This window comes from Dermochelys coriacea, chromosome 2 (genome assembly GCF_009764565.3).
Source record: "Dermochelys coriacea isolate rDerCor1 chromosome 2, rDerCor1.pri.v4, whole genome shotgun sequence".
Taxonomy (NCBI): domain Eukaryota; kingdom Metazoa; phylum Chordata; order Testudines; family Dermochelyidae; genus Dermochelys; species Dermochelys coriacea.
The window spans coordinates 51,151,132-51,166,337 of record NC_050069.1 but is presented as its reverse complement, the minus strand read 5'-3'; the positions used below and the strand labels follow the sequence as shown (position 1 = coordinate 51,166,337).

At 40.1% G+C, this 15,206-nt stretch overlaps 1 protein-coding gene across 8 annotated transcripts in view; it reads left to right on the top strand.

Annotated features, from left to right (window-relative positions):
• Nucleotides 1–8,170: 8,170 nt before the first annotated feature.
• Nucleotides 8,171–15,206, top strand: part of RALYL (RALY RNA binding protein like) — a 629,175-nt gene continuing 622,139 nt past the window's right edge. For 2 of the 8 annotated variants that reach the window (XM_043507661.1, XM_043507662.1), the window contains exon 1: nt 8,177–9,429. The gene's annotated coding sequence lies outside the window, so the exon portion shown is untranslated. Of the gene's footprint in view, nt 9,758–15,206 lie in introns of all 8 variants that reach the window. The other 6 variants (XM_043507663.1, XM_043507667.1, XM_043507660.1 and 3 more) reach the window with 6 other exon arrangements.

Below are 15,206 nucleotides of genomic sequence, written 5' to 3'. Positions count from 1 at the left end.
GTGTAAAGAAGGAGGCTGCTGCATGTAGGACTCCTGTTTCATTTGTTAGAGAAGTTGAAAGATGTGTAGCGAATGAAGCAGGGAACTGCAGGAAATGAAAGGAAGTCAGTTGAATGCTGTGCTGAAGAATTAGATTCTGTCCCTACCTCTGCCACAGCATTCCTATGTGATCCTATTGGGATCCAGGAAGGCAGAAGCCCGCCCACTGCTAAAGGATCCCCCCTCAGCCTAAGAGGGGGATCCACAGAACCTAGAAACCAAGTAATTCCGGGGGACAACTAATGAAATAACAGGGATGGGAGTGTGGTCAAAGGGTCAAACGAAGGGAACCAGATGAGGACACCGAGCAGAGAACTCCGGAGAGCGCCCACTGCTCCTCAAAGGCATCAGTGGACGCTGCCCAGAGGAACTCTGCCTGGATACGTGAACCGACGGAGGATCGGAAATAGGCCCCACAGTCACAGGAGACTCCATCAGCCAACCTCCTCACCCTGCTTTTGTACATGGCCATTTTAGCCAGGGCCAGGAGGAGGTTGACCAGGAGGTCCCGCGACTTTGTGGGGCCACAGATAGAGGTGCATAAATAAAAAGGTGAGAGGAAAAGTGCAATGAAAATCTTAACAAAATATCTAAGAGGAGCCAGAATAGGGGCTGCAGCCTGGCGCACTCCAAGTAAATATGTACCAGGGTTTCCCTCATGCCGCAAAAGGGGCAGGTATCTGGGATAGGGGTGAACCGCGCCAAGTACACGCCCGTGCTCAGGGCCCCATGAAGGAGCCGCCAACTGATATCCCCAGCAGGCCTCGGGGCCAAGGTGGAGTAAAGGCTGGCCCACCGGGGCTCCTCACCCTCTAGAGGTGTCAGCAGGTCCCACCACTTTGTGTAGGGGTGGAACACGAGATTGAGGAGATGAAGGGTATGGAGCATGAGCATGTATAGATGTTTCCTTGGTGCGGTCTGGAAGCAGACTGGCTGCAGATCGTGCAGCTAGCTCATGGTGAAGGGGCAGGTGGGCCGGTTGGGTCCAGAGGGCAGGGGCCCGATGAAAAGGTCCAGAGGGCCTGGGGTGGAGGGTGGGCGGGGCGTTCTCTCTATCAGGACCCGGTCGAGGTAAACCCAAGAAGAGCGGCAAAGCAGCCCTCACCTCCTGAATTACGTGCCGAGGAGTAAAAGGCTGGGAGAGCCCCATATGTTGAGCAACTGTCAGGGGATCCAGCCAGTCTCCCCAGTCATAGTCCAGGAGGTCTCCAACTCTGGTGTCCTATGTGATGTTAGGCAGTCAATTAAACAAAACTTTTCACACGTGGTCACTATTTGTGTGTTCCTCATTTTATGGGTGTCCATCTTGAAACCCTGGGATCTGATTTTCAGAGGGCTGAGCTCTGTCCTTTCACTTATGTCATAGAATCTTAGAATATCCGGGTTGGAAGGGACCTCAGGAGGTCATCTAGTCCAACCCCCTGCTCAAAGCAGGACCAATCCCCAACCAAATCATCCCAGCCAGGGCTTTGTCAAGCCTGACCTTCAAAACTTCTAAGGAAGGAGATTCCACCACCTCTCTAGGTAACGCATTCCAATGTTTCACCATCCTCCTAGTGAAAAAGTTTTTCCTAATATCCAATCTAAACCTCCCCCATTGCAACTTGAGACCATTACTCCTTGTTCTGTCATCTGCTACCACTAAGAACAGTCTAGATCCATCCTCTTTGGAACCCCCTTTCAGGTAGTTGAAAGGAGCTATCAAATCCCCCCTCATTCTTCTCTTCCGCAGACTAAACAATCCCAGTTCCCTCAGCCTCTCCTCATAAGTCATGTGTTCCAGTCCCCTAATCATTTTTGTTGCCCTCTGCTGGACTCTTTCCAATTTTTCCACATCCTTCTTGTAGTGTGGGGCCCAAAACTGGACACAGTACTCCAGATGAGGCCTCACCATTGTCAAATAGAGGGAAACGATCATGTCGCTCGATCTGCTGGCAATGCCCCTACTTATACATCCCAAAATGCCATTGGCCTTCTTGGCAACAAGGGCACACTGTTGACTCATATTCAGCTTCTCGTCCACTGTAACCCCTAGGTCCTTTTCTGCAGAACTGCTGCCGAGCCATTCGGTCCCTAGTCTGTAGTGGTGCATGGGATCTTCCGTCCTAAGTACAGGACTCTGCAATTGTCCTTGTTGGACCTCATCAGATTTCTTTTGGCCCAATCCTCTAATTTGTCTAGGGCCCTCTGTATCCTATCACTACCCTCCAGCATATCTAATTCTCCTCCCAGTTTAGTGTCATCTGCAAACTTCCTGAGGGTGCAATCCACACCATCCTCCAGATCATTTATGAAGATATTGAACAAAACCGGCCCAAGGACCGACCCTTGGGGCACTCCACTTGATACCAGCTGCCAACTAGACATGGAGCCATTGATCACTACCCATTGAGCCCGACAATCTAGCAAACTTTCTATCCACCTTATAGTCCATTCATCCAGTCCATACTTCTTTAACTTGCTGGCAAGAATACTGTGGGAGACCGTGTCAAAATCTTTGCTAAAGTCAAGGAACAACACGTCCACTGCTTTCCCCTCATCCACAGAGCCAGTTATCTCGTCATAGAAGGCAATTAGATTAGTCAGGCATGACTTGCCCTTGGTGAATCCATGCTGAATGTTCCTGATCACTTTCCTCTCCTCTAAGTGCTTCAGAATTGATTCCTTGAGGACCTGCTCCATGATTTTTCCAGGGACTAAGGTGAGGCTGACTGGCCTGTAATTCCCAGGATCCTCCTCCTTCCCTTTTTTAAATATGGGCACTACATTAGCCTTTTTCCAGTCGGCCGGTACTTCCCCCGATCGCCATGAGTTTTCAAAGATAATGGCCAATGGCTTTGCAATCACATCCGCCAACTCCTTTAGCACTCTCGGATGCAGCGCATCTGGCCACATGGACTTGTGCTCGTCCAGCTTTTCTAAATAGTCCTGAACCACTTCTTTCTTCTCAGAGGAGTCTCCAGACTCCTTACAGATTCATAGACTGCAAGGCCAGAAGGTACCATTGTGATCATCTAGCCTGACCACCTGGATAACACAGGTCATAGGACTTCCCTGAATTAATTCTTGTTTGAACTAGAGAATATATTTTAGAAAAAAATAATCTTCAGTTGAGCTTTTATTCTTTCTGGGCTTGTAGACTCACAGATGTGCTCTCTCTTGATCTAGTCCCTGGCCTGTCACATGCACACTCAGGTTCTATGCCTGACTGGCCCTTTGAATGCTCTAATGTCTCTCTCTGGGTCCCTTTGAATGCTTTATTATGTCTCTCTTGATGTTTTACTGTTTTTACAGCTCCAGTCATCAAGCCATCAGATACCTCTTGCTTGGAAAAAAAAAAGCATGTTTTGAACTGTCTTTACATAGAGAAATTGTCATGTAGGAAATTATTGCATAATAGCAGATGGTGCAGACCACTGAATTTTGTCACATGCAGCTATATCTCACACTGTGCATAGACTTATTTATTGCCAAACTCTCCCCCCAAAAAAGAATGCCTCCTTTATTAGTTTTATTTGTTAATTAACTCTTCCATGTGGAGAACAATTTAAAACAGCAAAAAACAACTGTTTTGAAGACAGGAGGACACGTGCAACAATATTAATAAACTACAGGGGTATATGCTCTTTTCTTGGGGCTTAAAAAGAGTTGATTTTTTTTATTTTTTTAAAATATAGATGTCACTTGTCACATTTGGTTTGTTATAAGATTATATACAGTATGAAGTCAAATGTGGGGACATGTACAATATACAATTCTAATAAAGCATGTTGTACATTATGTACTTTGATTGTAATGTGATTACCTTTAAAGGTCATGATATTCAAGTAGTGAAAAGAATGAAAGCAAAAAGCATTCAGGACATAACACTTCCCTCCCCACTCCCCCACCAACATGAGTTAAAAGTGAAAAAGGGGTATTGAAGATTTTATTAAAATGTTTTTATTCAGTTTACTCATATTGTAGGTGCAGCATTCATATATTTAATTTGCCCTACTTTACAGTAGAGTTACCTTTTGCTTTTACTCCTTCTGTCACTTATTATTGGATTTTTTTAATCTACATTGTGCTCTTGGAAATTTCAGTTGAAAGGGAGGTGATAGAAGTGAGCTATTCTCACTATATACAAAATATAGTGTCTTTAAAAAACATTGGAAACAAAGTAGGAGGAGAAAGAGTGCTAAAAATTCTGTGAACATAAAGAGAACTGGAAAATGGAGAAAAACAGAATGAAGATCTTAGAAAAGGGAGACTAATATGAAAAAGGTAGTGGTAAAAGGGGAGAGTGGAAAAAGTCAAGAAGATGCCGAAAACGTTTAGTTTTTTAGGCTTTAGTAATGTCTCAGGAAGCACGGTAGTCTTCCAATCAGAATGAGCTACAATACATAAAATGTGTATTCCAAAAATTATGTACTCTAAACAAATTCTAAATATGTGTTTGTGATCCAGATTTACCAGTGAGATTTATAATGATTTCTTGGACAATTAATATATACTTTTACATGAAATAATTTATTTTCTTCTTCTTTGTACAGAAATAAATATATATTCAAATGTCTGTTTAAGAAACACTGGTGGAAATGGGGGAAAGAGGGGCATTCTAATTGGCCTTGATCCTGCAAACAGGAAGTCAGTAGGCCTATACACACACATTTGAAGTTCAACACTGCATAAATATGCAGGATTGGGACCTCAGTCCTTAATTTGTTCAGTCATAGTCCTTCATGCAGTGTCTAATACTAATGAGAATTTAGTGTTTGCATCCAAAAAAAAAATCTCATACATGCTGAATCTCTAGGCTTTTGAGAGTTTGTACCACAACCATAGTTGATTTGTTAGTTACAATATAAACCAGTTTATGTTTCCTGGAGGTTTTCTATATCCATAAGGATCCCTTAATATTTTTCCATTTTATAACTACCTATGAATTCTGAGATGCACAGCCCTGCTGCTGAGAGCCAAATTCAGTTGTAAAGAGTTGCTGGAAGCAGTGTGAAAAGACAGAACAGATCCAACGCACAATATAAAAATAAAGCAACAACAAGTAACAAGTCTTTTATTTGACATTTTTTAACCTCCAGCCTTTATTCTTTTTTCTCATTTCTTATGGAGAGCTGGAATTTTAAAACAAGTCAAGAGAAGGGAAGAAATAGAAAGGGAAAGTTTATTTGTTTGCCAAGAAGTCTAGGGGACAGGTACAAGGATGGAAGGAAAGAAATTGGAGTGATTTACACATGAATAGGAGAAACTGGGGGAAAGAGGAGAGGAAGATGGGATGATGTCATCAATCTTTTATTCAACAGGACAGCATGTTACTATGCAGGATATATAATTTTATTGAGTAATACGCTCACTGTAGCTTCTGCATCCTGATTCACTAAGAGGTTTGACTACGTGTAGTAAGGCTAAACAGAATTTTTTGAAAGTTCTTCATGGAATATCAGCTGCTCAAATTACATCTACACAGAATAGAGGGAAGGGCAGAATTGCTTCTGTGCTAATGGAACAATTGTGGCAGTTCCTCTCACTGAATGGATCTCACACAACAGCAAAGAAAGGTTGTGAGGAGAGATGTGTTTTTCAATCCTTTATTCTATTTACCAGAAAAAAAATAGCTGACAAATATGACAGCTCTGTCTTTAACTGACTACAGCTGGGAAATACCAAACGGTAGGCAGTGGGAGAATGAGGGGTTGGAAAAGGAGCAAGGAAGTAAAAGAGGGGGAAAGTCCACTTATGTTCTTATTAATGGAGGTATTTATAGTCTAAAATGAATTTATTTCACACAAATGTCTCATTATTTCTCCTCTCTGTGTAAACAATAAGGCCTCAATCTCATTAGGTAAATATTCAGTAATATTATTATTAGTTTTAAATATTTTTTTCATTGTTTATGAAATTACAAATATTTTCTGGCCCAGTAAATTTGAGCCAGAATATTTAGGACACAGAATTTGCTAATGAGATGGTTTAGCTGTATAGTGATGCGGGCTTGACAATCCTGTTCCGAGAAGGTCATATTTCTAACTGTAGTTCCAGAAAAAGCTACTCCTAGTCCCAGCAGATTTCTATGTGCAACTGCAATGCTTGTTAATAAGGCTGGGGGAATTAAAACTGAGTTGGATTATTAAAAAATGCTAGTAACTCCCTATCTCTACTAGAAATACTTTGCCTGATGCACTGTAAAATTGTGTCAGCGTTTTCATAGACACATTGCATTGTACAAGGCACTGGTGAGACCTCACCTGGAATACTGCACACAATTCTGGTCTCCCTTATTTAAGAAAGATGAATTCAGAGAAGGGCTACTAGAATGATCAGAGGAATGGAGAACCTACCTTATGAGAAGAGACTTAAGGAGGTTGGCTTGTATAGCCTAACCAAAGGAAGGCTAATGATTGCTCTCTACAAATATATCAAAGGGATGAACAACAGGGAGGTAGAGGAGTTATTTAAGTTAAAGGCAAATTGAAATTAGATGTCAGTTTCTAACTATCAGAAGAGTGAAGTTTTGGAACAGCCTTCCAAAGGGAGCAGTGTAGGCAAAAAATACCCTAATTTGTTCTAAGATTGAGCTTGATAAGTTTATGCAGGGGACAGTATGATGAGACTCATTACACTGCCTACAATGGCACATGGTCCATTCATGACTACTATTAGTAAATATCTGCAAAAGCCAGAGACAGGACACTAGATGGGGATAGGTCTGAGTTACTACAGGGAATTATTTCTCAGGCATCTGCTGGGTCTTGCCCACATGTACTGGGTTCAACTGATTGCCATATTTGGGGTTGGGAAGGAATTTTCCCCGAGGTCAGATTGACAGAGATGGGTTTTCTCCTTCCTCTGCAACATGGAGCACAGGCCACTTGCTGGTTTGAACTAAATAAATAGATTTGTTAGTCTCTAAGGTGCCACAAGTACTCCTTTTCTTTCTGCAGATACACATTAACACGGCTACTACTCTGAAACCGGTGGATTTTCTGTAACCTGAAGTCTTTAAATCAAGATCTGAGGACTTCAGCCACAGGTTATGAGTGTATTACTGGTGTGTGTGGGTGACCTGCGATGTGCAGAAGGTCAGACTAGATTATCACAATGGTCCTTTCTGGCCCACCTAAAACAAACAAAAAACAAAACAAAAAAACCCTACGCAGCTCTCACACAGTACTAATGGTGAGTGATGCCAGGGATACTTCTTTCTTTGTTTATAATGGGGCTGTTCAGTCCAGAACACCATGTGTAAGTTGCTCTTGACTGATGTGGGGCCTCCTTCACTCAGAGAAAACCTCAGGCAAGTGAGGGATGCAAAGTGGGGTCTCTGATTATTGCAAATGCCATCTTTAGGTAACACATGCTACCCTTAAACGCAGGCCAGCACGGCTGGTGGGGAACAACAGGCTCACCTACCATCCGGCTGAAAGAGTTAACCTGCCGAGGAACTAGCGGTCCTGCCTGACGATGCACGGCTGCTTCTCTGGCTAGCAGGCGCCGCCGGCAAAGCGCTCTCCCAAGAGCAGCCTTTGGGGAGTCACTTGTTTGACTCAAGCCTCTGCCAAAAACTTTGTTATTAAAAACAACAGCCCCACCGCACCGACAGAGCAGAGGCCAGAAAAGCAAAGCAAAGTAGCGAAATAATGGACGTGGCTCTGGGCACTTCCTAGCTTCTGTCCAGCTGCAACCGCGAGCATGTGCTGCCCAGTGCGCTCTGGACAAGCCTTGCTTCGGGTTTGCACTTGGACGGAGCAGATCCAGCCCCAGCAGAAAGTACAGCTCCAGAGCACTCAGCCCCTGCCCCCGTGCATTGGCAGGAGACGCTGGAGAAGCGCTGGCTGGCACTGCCACTTGCCACCCAGGCTAGCCAGCCCCATCGGCAACCCAGAGTAGGGGACTATTTATGGAGAAGGTAAACCCCTTAATTTGGCAGCACTGGAAGCAGCCGCGCAATAACTTTGAAGTGAAGAGGCAGCAAGTCGTGGCAGCACCGACACACGCGCACGCGCGCGCAGTACCTGCTCCCGCTCGCACGGCATCGGCTTTCAACTCCCCTCTGCCTCTCGCCCGCGCCCCTGCCTGTGTCTTCGCGGGGGGTGCGCGCGCGCGCGCGCAGCTGGGGCGGGAGGCACCTGCTCGGCTCGCGCCGCCGCCGCCGCCGCCGGCTGCTCAGGCTCCAGCTCCTGCCCCTGGCTGCGGGCTCCAGCCTCCCGCTCGCTGCTGCCGCCGCCGCCGTGTGAGTGAGTTGGGCTGCTCCAGCGGGGCTAACCCCTTCCCCTTGCCTGCGAGTCAGCCTGGCTCCGAATCACGTGTCAGCTGCCTGAGGCACAGACTAGAGAGGAGGGGAGGGGGGGAAAGCGCCTCATTCCTTCTTCCACCGCCATACTGTATTTTATAGTAACTCATTTTTATTCCTCTCTTTTACTCCCGCTCGGTGAGTACCTTTCCGCTGACATTCTTGTCCTCCTTTTTTTGTCCTGTTTTTTTTTTCTTCCTTTTTTTATTTTTCTTCTTTTTTTTTTTTTCTTCCTCTTTGATTATTGTTTCAATGGATTTGATCCTTTTTCTGATGACAAGTTTTTTGGTTTTGTTTTTTGTTTTGTTTTTTTCTTCTTCTTAGCATGCGATGGTTACTAAACTGTGAGCAAAAGGTGCTGCTGGGGCTGGGAGTCACTGGGAATTGAGCAATGCAATAAAATTAAGACTTACCAGTCCAGCAACAACATAGATACATTTACTATCTCTAGATCTAGATATGCAACTGGTTTTGTTATGGCACGAGAAAAGAAAGCAATGTGAAATATGCGTTTTTGAAAAGATGAGGAAAAAAGGCATGTTTCTAACTCTTTTGCAGAGGATTTTTCCAGACGTTGTTTTGATGCTTTTTTTTTAATTTTTAATTTTTGGTATATAGATGTGAATTGCAAATGCATTTTACAGCAGTGTTTACAAAAGAGTTTGTGATCTTGCAATACTGGTGCAGGCCACTGAGCAAGATGTTAATTTTATTATTTTTGGTTGTTGTTTCCTTTTTTGACACTCGGTGCAGTCAGCAGTTTTTTTTTTTTCTTCTTTTTCTTTGATGCCCGTTTATAACGTGAAACTTTTCTTGCAGCTTGTTAGAGTTGATAATTTTTAAATACTTTTTTCTCCTTAAAAATAAAGAAAAAAACCAAAGCAATTATCGTTACTTTTGTACATTTGACTTTTTTATTCTTTTACCGAGATAATTTTATTATGATGATTATCAGGATGATGATGATAGATATGCACATATATACAAATAAATACATTTTAAAATGATGGCAGTGGAAGGTTTTCGTGGAGAATGAAGTGCGGTTTGGTTTCCTTGTCAACGGAAGATGAAGTGAACAACTGAACATCTCCCCAGTGCAGGTACTTCATCTCCCTGTAGGCGTTTCCACTCTTTGTAAATTACATTATGGGAATAATAATGATTATTATTAATAATAAAAATATCTCAATCCCTAGCTAAATATGTGTCCTCAATGAAATGAAGACGAAACTAAATTATCTGCCTCTTGATCGCTCGGATGTGTCCAAAATACTGCGCTACTTGAGCCCAGGTCGGTTAAATTGCGTGCGATAGTTTATGTACTATCCTAGACATGCGGGTAGCCAGCTGACAAACCTGAATGGAACCCGTGAGATGCAAGTTATGAGCAGGGACGCTTCTAGGGCTTAAAAATAACGGAACTGGATTGTGAGTAAGAAGGGGCGTGTGTGTGTGTGTGTGTGTGTGTGTGTGTGTGTTTAAAAAATGCCTATTAGAAAATCTTGGGTGGCTGTGAGAGAAACAGTAGCAGCAATCTCTCAGAGGGGCTGGCTCACTGCCATATGAGCTTGACACATATTCCAAATCCATAGGGATAACAAACCCCCTTATTTCCAATTCCTACGCCTCCTATTAACAAGGAATAATCAAGGCAACAAGCAGGTCGTCTGTCAGGTTTAGCTCATTGGGATGGCTATTAATTATGAGCAGAGGCAGATTTTGAGGTGTTTCCTTTTGTTTTGGTGATTATTAATGCTACTGTCTGCCAGGGAATAGAAAACAGTTACTTTCCGTGACGGTCACTGAGAGTTCAAGATTAGGGAAGCAACTGTTACTTTCCTTTAACAGCACCTAAACTGTTCCTGATTTAGAGACAGGATATTGGTGCACTGAAATATGATTTTGAAAGATTTTTCCAACTGGCAGTTTTTCCAGAAAGAGATAGAGCTGAGTATTTTATCAAAGTTGAGGTGTCGAATACTTGGATCTGCAGTGTTCTGCATGGCTTGCTCTATTGTGATGGTGCTGTTTAGTGTATTCTCTGTTAAAAGATTTCAGGGATTTTATAACTTGGGTCATAAATATTTGCTCTGCATTTAAGCATTGAAAAGAAAGTGTCTTTTAGGGAATCCTTTTTTTTTTCTTTCCAGATGTAAAGAGAAACTTTTTCTCTATTTTTCATTTATAGGAATACAAATGCATTTGGAAGTTAGAAACTTCAGACATATATTTACATTCTTGGAACTCGCAAATACTTTGCTCTTTTAAACTGAAAAGTTTTTATCCAAAGTCTGTAATGTGTACTCATTTTTTGGATATGTTGTGAAACAAAACCCAATAAATGTTAGTTATTTGGTGTGGAAAGGTAACCATTATACATGGCTGCATGGCTGGTGGGTTTTTACAACAACAATGTTATTTTTTTTAAAAAAAAACCCTAACACATAGATTTAATTTGCAATTGGGTCAATAATCCATCTTTCAAAAAATCACTATCTAGATATTTACATGATAGGTTATGATACATTGTTTGGAGTAGTTACAATCCACTGGGTCAATCATCCACATTTTAAGAAACCCCAGACCTCTACTTTTATTTATTCTTGGAAGGATTAGATTTTTATCAGTAACTGTTGGTAAATGTCTATTTCACCATACACCCACAAACTGATGAAAAAATATTTCCATTGATGATAATCTAAATCTGCAGCTATGTAATGTAAGAAAAATACTGCTTGAGAAATTTTTAGAGTTTGATTTAAGGATATTCACTTTTTATATTTTGAAATGTGATTTTGACAATTTGTGTTCTAAGAGTAATAAAGCTTTAACTTTACTGTCATTAAATAATTATTGCCTCAGCTCTCCATTGTTTGGCCCTCCCATAATTTCTTGCAACTGTAAAAATGTAAATTAATAAAAATTTTAAAAATCTAAAAATAAATAATGGTATTATTTATTGGAGTTATATTAAAAATTTAATTCTGCTTAGCCTATTTCTATTTTCATAATTCAGATTGAAAAAAATCTGTGAGTACAAAATAGTAATCAGCATGCTATGCACTATTTTCCCGCCTAGTTTTAAATTATTATTTTTTTCAGTTTTTCATAAAGTTGAGGAGAATGGACAATAAACCCAGAATTCTTAGTATTGGTAAGTTGTTTAAACAAATAAATCAGGCAAGTAATTTCTGGACCGACATTCCTTTGGCCCATAACTTGTCTCTTTTTATGGGCAGGTGTGGTATATCAGTAATTTGTATAGATAGTTGCTGACTATGAGTAAAATCCTGGTCACTTAATCTTTCCTTGAAATCCATGATAAAAAGTTTTAGAAGTGCACTATTATGAACATGCAAATGGAGTGTATAAAATATCCATTGCATGTGCAGAAGTCAGGAATTGATGTGCACACATACCTTTCATATGCACAGGTTGAGGTTGTATTGAATATTTTGCGTGTACAACTTGGGGTATGCACAAAACAGCATATGCACTTTTAATAACATGGGCCAAGGGACTTACTTTTGTAAGGAGAACGGTGTTTGGCTCTGTATATGCTGCAACATCTATGCACTGTACAACTTAATTGAGAATGCTATATCAGGTTCACCTTGAAATTTCCATGCTTTATGTCATAATGTAATGTTATTGAAAACAGGACTTTGTGTGTTAATGTGCATTCATGTTTGGAAAGCCACCAATATAAATACTGTACAAGACTAGCATTTGTTCGGTTATTTTCAAGATATCAAATTTTATAAATAATAAACTAGAAAAATTTGAAAATGGACATTTGATTAACTCTGTTATTAGCTTTGCTATAATATTTGCTGCATTCCCTACGTTTATAATGGGAAATACTTCTACTACTGTAGTAATTTTAACTTCTGCAAATGGTACATGTCCAGGCTTGAATATTATCTGTTTATATTTTAAATCTCTCTTCTGATATTTAAAGGGAGGTGAGCGAGTTAATTTGCCCTTAAAGAAATTTGTGAACGGAAAACATTGGAAAGCAAGTCTTGTTATGTTTTTCACCCAAATAATAAATTTGCAGTACCTGCTGAATGAAAATTTGACTAATGAACAGCCTGATTTTACAGGGTTCTGGGTGCCCTCAACATTGGATGTGCACTGAGTCATAAATAAGCAATACATAGGATATTAGCCATCCCAGAGCTGGATGATAGAAGCAAATAATCCTTTCCCCATATCCATATCCCAACACTGGGGATGTTTTTTCACACAACTCTTTAATTTCCAGTATCTAGGAATTTTCCATTCTCCCTTTCTTCCTATTCATATCACCAAGGCCCTTTGGATAATGTATTGGCCAGTATGCATTACCATAATAGCCTTCTTTTGTTTCGCATGAAAATGAAACAAAAAGAAAAGGAGTACTTGTGGCACCTTAGAGACTAACAAATTTATTAGAGCATAAGCTTTCGTGAGCTACAGCTCACTTCATCGGATCCGATGAAGTGAGCTGTAGCTCACGAAAGCTTATGCTCTAATAAATTTGTTAGTCTCTAAGGTGCCAAAAGTACTCCTTTTCTTTTTGCGAATACAGACTAACACGGCTGCTACTCTGAAACCTATGAAAATGAAAGTTTGTTAGTTACTTTTTAAAACAATGTTTCTAATTACAGTTTCTTCTCAAGGTACTTATTTTCTAGACTTTGTTCGTAGTCATTATCCTAAAAGCAGTACTTCCTATCAGCCATTAACAGGCTAGTTCTGTCTTATAGCAATTTTTCTCCCATTTAACTCAGGCCAACCATCAAAAAGTTCACAAGATAAACAACATAACACTATGTATAAGAGGTGCAAGATATTTAAGGGCCTGATTCTGCCCTCATATATGCATGTATAATTCCCATTGACCTCATCGGCACTCACACTGCCCAAGGACATAGATGAGTCCTTATTTTTAATTACAGTTGGATGTTGTGAACCCAGGTTGAAAGTGACCTGTTTGCTAATGAAAAACAGAGTTATCTGTGTCTGTGAATGTGGGACCCCAATGGAATAGATTGTAACCCAATGTATAGCCTTCTTCAACATAGGTCTATCATAAGAAAACAAAATCATATCTAAATAAGTGGACATAAACATTATGACACCAATTTGTTTATCTGCTGAAATTCTTTTATGATTTTTGAACAATCACTCTATTTAGCTAGTTTTCAAATTATTCTTTTAGGCTTCATCACTGTAGGTGACATAAATACCATGCCTTTCCAAGCAATGTCCGGCACTAGATTCAGAAATGCCAACTATAACCCTTAAAAAATACTTTTCAGAATGTATTCAGGGGGCAAGTGTTTATTTCTCTACAAACTTCCTTGTGGATGAGGCAGAGCAAAATAGGCTCAGTTTTCCTTTAAGAAAGTCCAACCCTGCAGAACTGAGCATGAAAAGATTTATGGCAGAAGTAGCATTCACAACAGGAACATATTAAAATCAGTGACAACTTGAAAAAGAGCACAAAGAGATGAGAAAGAAAGGGAAAGAGCGAGGATGTTGAGTAGTGAAAAAAGTGAGGAAAGTTTGGATAAAGAGATTTTATAGACCATAACTTTTTGGTTATGATCTATAAAATATAAAATAAATATAAAAACTCAATAGAGTGTGTAAGAGATATCTTAAGTAAAGGATGATCATGCCTTTTTATTGCTTAGTGTATCTGTAAACAACTAATTATTCAGAACACTATAGCCCTAATCCTGCAAACACACTGGAATACTATTACAGGGGTGAGTAGTCAATTGCACTACTTGTGTGCATGAAATTATTTACACGTGTGAATGTTTGCAAGATTAGGATCCAGAAAAGAGAACACTGTACATTAGAGGTGATGCAAAACTCAGCATTATAGTATGAGAAGTTAGACAGCTGTATAGATTTGTTAAGTCACAGATATAGACTCAAAATATTGTTGCTCAAGTTGTGGATTTTGCTTTGTTTTGATTTTTGCTTTAAGTGACCACTGATGCTACTTGTTCTTTTGTTGAACACTGCATAAATTCAGTTTTTTTTCAACTGATATGCTGTACAGTAACATTTAAACAAATCTCATTATTTGTTAGTCTAAAAAAGGTTGAGGTAGTATTTCAAACTCCTCCACCTCTTTGTTGATCTTTCTTATGCAACTGAATAGATTGCATCATTTAAACTCATGATTATTTTCTTGCCATTTAGAAATGTAGTTTTAATTTCAATAATTAATTTAATCTTTTAGAAGCACTTGGACTTTGATTTTGGATCACTTTTCTGGGAAGCATTATTTTTGCACAATTGAATGTGATTTTCTGACTCAATGAGTCATGCACCAGCAATTAAAACAAATAATCAAATTGCCCTTTCAAATTACTAAGCAAATTTCAGGTTGCTAGGCACTAATACAATTAATTTGTTTTATCACTGTAAAAGCCTGGAATGTATTTAAAACATATGTATATAATTACAGGTAATTTCAGCCTGATACAGAGTTAGTAAAATATTTAACTAATCAGTTACCCCTTAGTGCTTACATAGTTATTATGCCAACATTTTTCTTTTTAGAGGAATAATATCTGTATGGTTACCTACTCCCAGTTCACACACTCCAGTGTGAAATGCGGATAAATGGCTGAAGTTAAGTAGAAAATTCTGCAACCTGTAGTCCACGTGGTTTCCACTGGTTGGAGAGTTTTGTACAGATTGCAGCAGGAACAAGGGCTGAGGTCTCCAACCTTGGGATATACTAAAATCTGTTTGGGTTATATTATAGATCTCAAGATTTGCACTGTGGATCAGGTTATTCAGCCAGAAAGCCAGACCCTCTATGGTGTTCTCTATCTGTCAGTCTGTCTAATTTTCATTTTACATCAAT